Source organism: Somniosus microcephalus, chromosome 25 (genome assembly GCF_052327205.1).
Source record: "Somniosus microcephalus isolate GS21.2 chromosome 25, FLI_Smic_1.0, whole genome shotgun sequence".
NCBI lineage: Eukaryota > Metazoa > Chordata > Chondrichthyes > Squaliformes > Somniosidae > Somniosus > Somniosus microcephalus.
In genome coordinates, this window is record NC_141011.1 from 35,676,273 (window position 1) to 35,686,132 (window position 9,860).

Below are 9,860 nucleotides of genomic sequence, written 5' to 3' on the forward strand. Positions count from 1 at the left end.
AATCGGCTTTTAGTGATGTTGGTTGAGGTATAAATACTGGCTAGGATGCCAGGGAGAACTCCCCTGCTCTTCCTTGAATGATGCCATGGGATCTTTTACATCCACCTGAGAGAGCAGACAGGGCCTCGGTTTAACATTTCATTCGAAAGACGGCACCTCCGACAGTGCAGCACCCCCTCAGTACTGCCCTGGAGTGTCAGCCTAGGTAGCTCCTGCAGCTGTGTGTAGCAGGCAACATCCCAGTTAACAGTTAGGAAGCTGTGTTGGCCCATACTCTCGCAAGGTCACTTATGGAAAGTGTGTCATCTTGTCTGTATTACAGGCACCTGATAACAATCACTAGCTTCATTGAAAGCCCTCAGATACAAACAGTGAAGAGATTAGAAGTGGGTACATCATGTTAACAGTGGATAATACCAGCCTTTGCTTTCTCCAGGGGCTCAGCCTGGTATTGACCCCAGGTTCAATCCCTGGGCTGTGCTAAATTAGCCGATCTCACCTGGGATGATGGTGTGGGCAATCCCTCAAAATCAAGTAAGATTCTTTCTCAGCATAAAATGTTTTTTTGAGTTTTAAGATTGGCTGGGTCTTTGGTGAGCATTTAGATTGGCTTCGTAAATCAATCCTAGAGAGACGTATTTCACCACAAACCTGATATATGAGGGACAACCCGGTTAATGGTTTAATCGCAGCAGACGGACCCTCTTTCCTCATCTACGTTTCTCTTCTTCTTTGGCAATCCTAACTTGTTCAAACTGGTTAACTCTCTACATGTGGATCGCCACAGTCTGCCGTCTCTGATCGTTTCCTCCCATGGGATGATGGTAGCCGAGTTACAATTGGCCTCTCTGCAGTGGGAAAGGGAAAAATCAGCGAGGGTTGCCACTTCTGAATGTGTCTGAGTGTGTGTCTGAGTGTGTGTGTGTGTATGAGGATGTGTGTGTGTGTGTGCATGAGTGTGAGAGTGTGTGTGAGAGTGTGTATGAGGATGTGTGTGTGTGTGTGCATGAGTGTGAGAGTGTGTGTCTGAGTGCGTGTATGAGGATGTGTGTGTGTGCATGAGTGTGAGTGTGTGAGTGTGTGTCTGAGTGTGTGTGTATGAGGATGTGTGTGTGTGTGCATGAGTGTGAGTGTGTGTCTGAGTGTGTGTATACGAATGTGTGTGTGTGTGTGTGCATGAGTGTGTGTGTGTGTGTGTCTGAGTGTGTGTGTATGAGGATGTGTGTGTGTGCAAGTGTGTGAGTGTGTGTCTGAGTGTGTGTGTATGAGGATGTGTGTGTGTGCAAGTGTCTGAGTGTGTGTCTGAGTGTGTGTGTATGAGGATGTGTGTGTGTGCAAGTGTGTGAGTGTGTATGAGTGTGTGTCTGAATGTGTGTGTATGAGGATGTGTGTGCGAGTGTGTGTAAGTGTGTGTGTGTCTGAATGTGTGTTTGAGGATGTAAGTGTGTGTGCAAGTGTGTGAGTATGTGAATGTGTGCGAGTGTGTATACGTGTGTGAGTGGGTATGAGTGTGTGTGTGAGAGTGTAGTGAGTGTGTGTGTAAGAGTGTGAGTGTATGTGTGTGTTTGAGGATGTGTGTGTGTGTGTGTGTGCATGATTGTGAGAGTGGGTATGAGTGTGTGTGTGAGAGTCTGTGAGTGTGTGTGTAAGAATGTGAGTGTGTGTGTGTGTTTGAGGATGTGTGTGTGTGTGTGTGTGTGTGTGTGTGTGCGTGATTGTGAGAGTGGGTATGAGTGTGTGTGAGAGTGTATGTGGACATCGATGAGCACAGGTCAGGTTTGGATCTGATACTCCACCAGTACCCTGTTGATATTCCCTGTCTAGATTTACACATGGAGAACATCCACCTGGGTAGGTACTGGCATGAACTTGGCATTTGTGGAACTGACCCTTGCAAGAGTCAGCACCTTCAGGAGAGGGAGGAGAAAACTGGTGGGAATCAAATACACAAGGACAATACGAACCGTCTTTAACATGTCTATATTGTTGTCCAAAATACCACAATTGGAGAAATTCTTCAACCAATCCCAGGAAGGATTGGCATTGATTCTAAAATCACAAGACTCTCAATGTTGAGTAGACACAGGTATAGTTTTGCAGGCTGGAGCAGGGGAAGGAGTAGAGGTTGGGGTAAGGGTGCGTAAGAACAGGAGGAGGCCATTCAGCCCTTCGAGCCTGTTTTGCCATTTAATGAGATCAGGCGAGCAAAAATCTATTGATCTCAGATTTATTATTATTAATTGAGCTATCATCTACTGCTTTTAGTGGGAGAGAGTTCCACATTTCTACTACCCTTTGTTTGAAGAAGTGTTTCCAACTTCTCTCCTGAATGGCCTGGCTCTGATTTTAAGGTTATGTCCCCTTGTCCTAGACTCCCTCGCCAGCAGAAGGAGCTGGGGTAGGGCAAGGGTAAGAGTAGGGACACAGGCAGGGGCAGGGCATAGGTAGGGGTATGGACGGGGGCATGGACGGGGGCATGGACGGGGGCATGGACGGGGACAGGGACGGGGACAGGGACGGGGACAGGGACAGGGGTAGGGACGGGGACGGGGACGGGGACAGGGGCAGGGGTAGGGGTCGGGGTAGGGACAAAAACAACGACAACAACAGCTTGTACTTATATAGCTCATTTAATGTAGTAAAACATCCCAAGGCGCTTCACAGAAGCGTTATAAAACAAAATTTGACACAGCCATCGAGGGGTCTAGACAGAGTAGATAGAGAGAAATTGTTCCCATTGGCAAAAGGGTCGAGAACCAGAGGACACAGATTTAAGGTGATTGGCAGAAGAACCAAAGGCGACATGAGGAAAAGCTTTTTTATGCAGCGAGTTGTTATGATCTGGAATGCACTGCCTGAAAGGGCGGTGGAGGCAGATTCAATCATGGCTTTCAAAATGGAATTAGATGACTACCTGAAGGAAAACGTTTGCAGGGATACAGGGAAAGGGCCGGGGAATGGGACTAGCTGAAATGCTCTTGCAGAGAGCCAGCACGGGCTCGACGGGCCAAACGGCCTCCTTCTGGGCTGTAACCATTCCATGATTCTATGATAAGGAGATATTGGGGCAGATTAGCAAAAGCTTGGTCAAACAGGGAGGTTTTAAGGAGCATCTTAAAGGAGGAGAGAGAGGTAGAGAGGCGGAGAAGTTTAGGAAGGGAATTCCAGAACTTAGGGCCTAGGCAGCTGAAGGCACGGCCACCAATGGTGGAGCGATTACAATCAGGGATGCTCAAGAGGCCAGAATTAGCTTGGAGGGTTGTGGGGCTGGAGGAGATTACAGAGGTAGGGAGGGCCAAAGCCATGGGGAGATTTGAAAACAAGGCTGAGAATTTTAAAATTGAGGCGTTGCCTTAACCGGGAGCCAATGTAGGTCAGCGAGCACAGGGGTGATGGGTGAACGGGACTTGGTGCGAGTTAGGACACTGGCAGCAGAGTTTTGGATGACCTCAAGTTTAGAGATCAGGCCATCTTAGACTGGGTATTATGTAATGAGAAAGAATTAATTAGCAATCTTGTGTGAGGCCTCTTGGGGAGGAGCGATCATAATATGATAGAATTCTTCATTAAAATGGAGAGTGAAGTAGTTGACTCAGAGACTAGGGTCCTGAATTTAAATAAAGGAAACTACGGTGGTATGAGGCACAAGTTGGCTAGGATGGATTGGGGAACGTTACTTAAAGGGTTGATGGTGGATAGGCAATGGCAAATATTTAAAGATCGCATGGATGAACGACAGAATTTGTTCATCCCTGTTTGGCATAAAAATAAAACAAAAAAGGTGACTCAACCATGGCTAACAAGGGAAATTAGGGATAGCATAAGATCCAAGGAGAGGACATATAATTTGGCCAGAAAAAGCAGCAAACCTGAGGATTGGGAGCAGTTTAGGATTCAGCAAGGAGGACAAAAGGATTAATTAAGAGGGGGAAAATAGAGTATGAGAGTAAGCTTTCAGGGAACATAAAAACTGACTGTAAAAGCTTCTATAGATAAGTGAAGAGAAAAAGATTGGTGAAGTCAAGCGTAGGCCCCTTGCAGTCAGAATCAGGGGAATTTATAATGGGGAACAAAGAAATGGCAGACCAATGAAATACATACTTTGGTTCTGTCTTCAAAAAGGACACAAATAACCTCCCAGAGATGTCAGGGAACATAGGGTCTAATGAGAGGGAGGAATTGAATGAAATCAATATTTGTAGGGAAATGGTGTTAGGGAAATTGACAGGATTGAAGGCTGATAAATCCCCAGGGCCTGATAATCTACATCCTAGGGTACTTAAGGAAGTGGCCCTAGAAATAGTAGATGCATTGCTGGTCATCTTCCAAAATTCTATAGACTCTGAAACAGTTCCCATGGATTGGAGGATAGCCAATGTAACCCCACTATTTAAAAAAGGTGGTAGAGAGAAAACAAGGAATTGTAGACCGGTAAGTCTGACATCGGTAGTGGGGAAAATGCTAGAGTCCATTATAAAAGATGTAATAGCAGGGCACTTGGAAAACAGTGACAGGATCAGACAAAGTCAACGTGGATTTACAAAAGGTAAATCATGCTTGACTAATCTATTGGAATTTTTTGAGGATGTAACTGATAGAATAAATAAGGGAGAACCAGTGGATGTGGTGTATTTGGATTTTCAGAAGGCTTTCGATAAGGTCCCGCATAAGAGATTAGCGTGCAAAGTTAAAGCATATAGGATTGGGGGTAAGGTACTGTCTTGGATAGAGAACTGGTTGGCAGACAGGAAGCAAAGAGTTGGAACAAACGGGTCTTTTTCTGAGTGGCAGTTAGTGACTAGTGGGGTACCGCAGGGATCGGTGCTAGGTCCCCAGCTATTCACAATATATATAAATGATCTAGACGAGGGAACTAGATGTAATATCTCCAAGTTTGCAGACGACACAAAGCTGGGTGGGCGTGTGTGCTGTGAGGAGGATGCTGAGAAACTCCAGTATGATTTGGACAGGTTGGCTGATTGGGCAGATGCATGGCAAGTGCAGTATAATGTGGATAAATGTGGGGCTATCCACTTCGGTGGCAAAAACAGGAAGACAGATTGTTATCTGAACGGCAATAGATTGGGAAAAGGGGAAGTGTAACGAGACCTGGGTGTCCTTATGCACCAGTCGCTGAAGGTAAGCATGCAGGTGCAGCAGGCGGTTAAGAAGGCAAATGGTATGTTGGCCTTCATAGCAAGAGGATTCGAGTACAGGAGCAAGGATGTCTTGCTGCAGTTGTACAGGGCCTTGGTGAGACCACACCTTGAGTATTGTGTGCAGTTTTGGTCGCCTTATCTGAGGAAGAATGTTCTTGCCATGGAGAGAGTGCAGCGAAGATTCACCAGACTGATACCTGGGATGGCAGGAATGATGTATGAGGAGAGATTGGGTCGATTAGGCTTATATTCACTGGAGTTTAGAAGAATGAGAGGGGATCTCATTGAAACTTATAAAATTCTAACAGGACTAGACAGACTAGATGCAGGAAGGATGTTCCCGATGGCGGGGGAGTCCAGAACCAGGGGTCACAGTCTAAGGATAAGGGGTAAGCCATTTAGGACTGAGATGAGGAGGAATTTCTTCACCCAGAGTGTGGTGAACCTGTGGAATTCTCTACCACACAAGGTAGTTGAGGCCAATTCATTAAATATATTCAAGAAGGAGTTAGATATATTTCTTAAGGCTAAAGGGATCAAGGGATATGGGGAGAAAGCAGGGACAGGGTACTGAATTTGGATGATCAGCCATGATCTCATTAAATGGCGGAACAGGCTTGAGGGGCCGAATGGCCTACTCCTGCTCCTGTCTTCTATGTTTCTATGTTAAGGAGGGTAGAACATGGGAGGCCAGCCAGGAGTTGGAATAGTCAAGTCTACAGATAATAAAGGCATGGATGAGGGTTTCAGCAGCAGATGAGCTGAGGCAGGGTGGAGACGGGCGATGTTGCAGAGGTGGAAATAGGCGGTCTTAGCGATGGCGCGGATATATAGTCGGAAGCTCATCTCGGGTTCAAATATGACACCAAGGTTGTGAACAGTCTGGTTCAGCCTCAGACAGTTGCCAGGGAGAGGGATGGAGTTGGTGGCTTGGGAATGGAGTTTGTGACAGGGTAGGGGCAGGGACAGTGGTAGGGGCAGGGGCACAGGCAGGTGTAGGGGCATGGACAGGGGCAAGGGAAGGGGCATGGGTAGGGGCAAGGGCAAGGATGAGGTAGGGGCAGGTTTTAATTAGCTAAAATCAATACTATAGTACTGGGTGGTGCAGTGGGTTAGACAGTGGCCTTTAAACCTCTGGGACCTTGGTTCAAATCAAGCCCAGAGAATGGGATGAAAGTCTCTCCTGTCTGCTGGCTGTAAATCGAGATTGGGCAGACTCTCAATCTTATCCCAGGGAGCATGGGTCTCCAACAGGAAACTGGCGCAAATGAGCCAATCAATCCACCTCAGAGACCTCAGGATTTGCTGGTGTGGGGAATGGGGAAATGCCACACTGGTGCAGTAGATGGCGGTGTTGGTGAGGCTGGAGCTGAGGTGCATTGTTAGGGGAGCTTTAAACTGCATCTTACCTGGGTTATACCCGAATCCTGACCTGGGAGTGTTTGAGTGGGTGCCGAGAATGGAAAGAGTTCCATTCCCCAGCTCTAATATCCCTCACCTGGAGCAGCACAAGGATTGAAAAAAAAAGGCAGTAATAATGTTACATCATTATATTTCTAAATTGAGCCTGTTTTTACTTCCTGCCTGACCGTGTCATCATTAACATCTCTGTGGCACCTGTACACACTGTGTCTGTGCCTCAATGTCTGATTCCCCGGGGAACAAGCTGTGCGAGTTACAAGCATTTCACTGCGCTACTTCTTCCTATACGGCCTTCATAACATGATGTCATTTGAAAGCTCGTTGCTATGCCAACAAGTAGCTGCTCTGTTTTTACAAAGTTTCAATTCAATTTTCTGCACCTACACATGCACACAGCTGCTAAACGAACACGCTACAAATAGACCCCTCATGCGGGCTTTGGTTAGGGTCGATTTGTTCATGTGGATACCGACAGATGATTAGATTCTCTGGTTTGGTGCAGTCTCTGGTGACTGGTTGCCTTATTTTGAGTCTCTGGTAATCAAGGACAGCGTCCCTTGATCGGAGGGAAGATTTTCTCCACCTCCTTCCCCTTTCTGACTGGCTCGGTGCTGACACAATCCCAATGGCCCCGGCCGCCATTCTGCACGTCAGCCTGGGCGGTGAGTGTTGTCAGGGCATTCCATCATGGGGGCCATTACAGCCTGTGTTGCCTATGCTCGACGTCCAAACAAACACAATGACATAGAATGACATAGTACCTACAGCACAGAAACAGGCCATTCGGCCCAACAGGTCGATGCCAGCGTTTATGCTCCACATCAGCCTCCTCCCACCCTACTTCATCTCATCCTATCAGCATATCCTTCTATTCCTTTCTCCCTCATGTGTTTTTCTAGCTTCCCCTTGAATGCATCTACGCTATTCACCTCAACCACTCCACGTGGTAGAGTTCCACATTCTCACCACTCTCTGGGTAAAGAAGTTTCTCCTGAATTCCCGATTGGATTTATTAGTGACTATCTTATATTGATGGCTCTTATTTCTGGTCTCACCCACAAGTGGAAACATCTTCTCCCCATCTACCCTATCGAACCCCTTCATAATTTTAAAGACCTCTATCAGGTCACCCCTCAGCGTTCTCTTTTCTAGAGAAAAGAGCCCCAGCCTGTTCAGTCTTTCCTGTTAGAATTCCTAGCAATAGTCACTGGCCAATGATCAAGAGCAGGATATAGGGATGAATTCCTAGCAATAGTCACTGGCCAATGATCAAGAGCAGGATATAGGGATGAATTCCTAGCAATAGTCACTGGCCAATGATCAAGAGCAGGATATAGGGATGAATTTCTAGCAATAGTCACTGGTCAATGATCAAGAGCAGGATATAGGGATAATTTTCTAGCAATAGTCACTGGCCAATGATCAAGAGCAGGATATAGGGATGAATTCCTAGCAATAGTCACTGGCCAATGGTCAAGAGCAGGATATAGGGATGAATTTCTAGCAATAGTCACTGGCCAATAGGGATGATTTTCTCCTCCCCAATTTAGGGCACTGAAGCCAATCATAGTTCCCCTAACAAAGCCTCGGCTGAGGTCAACACAGAGCGAGAAGGATACTGGGCATCTTGCGGTCAGTATGGCTCAGTATGACCCCAGACCGTGAACCTATTCACTCAGCCTGCAGGGCAAGTCAGTTAGAGAGACTTAAACATAAAATAAAACTGAAGACATGGAGTGCTTTGTGGGACAGTGTAGAGGGAGCTTTACTCTGTATCTAACCCGTGCTGTACCTGCCCTGGGAGTGTTTGATGGGACAGTGTAGAGGGAGCTTTACTCTGTGTCTAACCCCTGCTGTACCTGCCCTGGGCGTGTTTCATGGGACAGTGTAGAGGGAGCTTTACTCTGTATCTAACCCATGCTGTACCTGCCCTGGGAGTGTTTGATGGGACAGTGTAGAGGAAGCTTTACTCTGTATCTAACCCGTGCTGTACCTGCCCTGGGAGTGTTTGATGGGACAGTGTAGAGGGAGCTTTACTCTGTATCTAACCCGTGCTGTACCTGCCCTGGGAGTGTTTGATGGGAGAGTGTAGAGGGAGCTTTACTCTGTATCTAACCCGTGCTGTACCTGCCCTGGGAGTGTTTGATGGGACAGTGTAGAGGGAGCTTTACTCTGTATCTAACCCGTGCTGTACCTGCCCTGGGAGTGTTTGATGGGACAGTGTAGAGGGAGCTTTACTCTGTATCTAACCCCTGCTGTACCTGCCCTGGGCGTGTTTCATGGGACAGTGTAGAGGGAGCTTTACTCTGTATCTAACCCATGCTGTACCTGCCCTGGGAGTGTTTGATGGGACAGTGTAGAGGAAGCTTTACTCTGTATCTAACCCGTGCTGTACCTGCCCTGGGAGTGTTTGATGGGACAGTGTAGAGGGAGCTTTACTCTGTATCTAACCCGTGCTGTACCTGCCCTGGGAGTGTTTCATGGGACAGTGTAGAGGGAGCTTTACTCTGTATCTAACCCGTGCTGTACCTGCCCTGGGAGTGTTTGATGGGAGAGTGTAGAGGGAGCTTTACTCTGTATCTAACCCGTGCTGTACCTGCCCTGGGAGTGTTTGATGGGACAGTGTAGAGGGAGCTTTACTCTGTATCTAACCCGTGCTGTACCTGCCCTGGGAGTGTTTGATGGGACAGTGTAGAGGGAGCTTTACTCTGTATCTAACCCGTGCTGTACCTGCCCTGGGAGTGTTTGATGGGACAGTGTAGAGGGAGCTTTACTCTGTATCTAACCCGTGCTGTACCGGCCCTGGGAGCGTTTGATGGGACAGTGTAGAGGGAGCTTTACTCTGTATCTAACCCGTGCTGTACCTGCCCTGGGAGCGTTTGATGGGACAGTGCAGAGGGAGCTTTACTCTGTATCTAACCCGTGCTGTACCTGCCCTGGGAGCGTTTGATGGGACAGTGCAGAGGGAGCTTTACTCTGTATCTAACCCGTGCTGTACCTGCCCTGGGAGTGTTTGATGGGACAGTGTAGAGGGAGCTTCACTCTGTATCTAACCCGTGCTGTACCTGCCCTGGGAGTGTTTGATGGGACAGTGTAGAGGGAGCTTCACTCTGTATCTAACCCGTGCTGTACCTGCCCTGGGAGTGTTTGATGAGACAGTGTAGAGGGAGCTTTACTCTGTATCTAACCCGTGCTGTACCTGCCCTGGGAGCGTTTGATGGGACAGTGCAGAGGGAGCTTTACTCTGTATCTAACCCGTGCTGTACCTGCCCTGGGAGT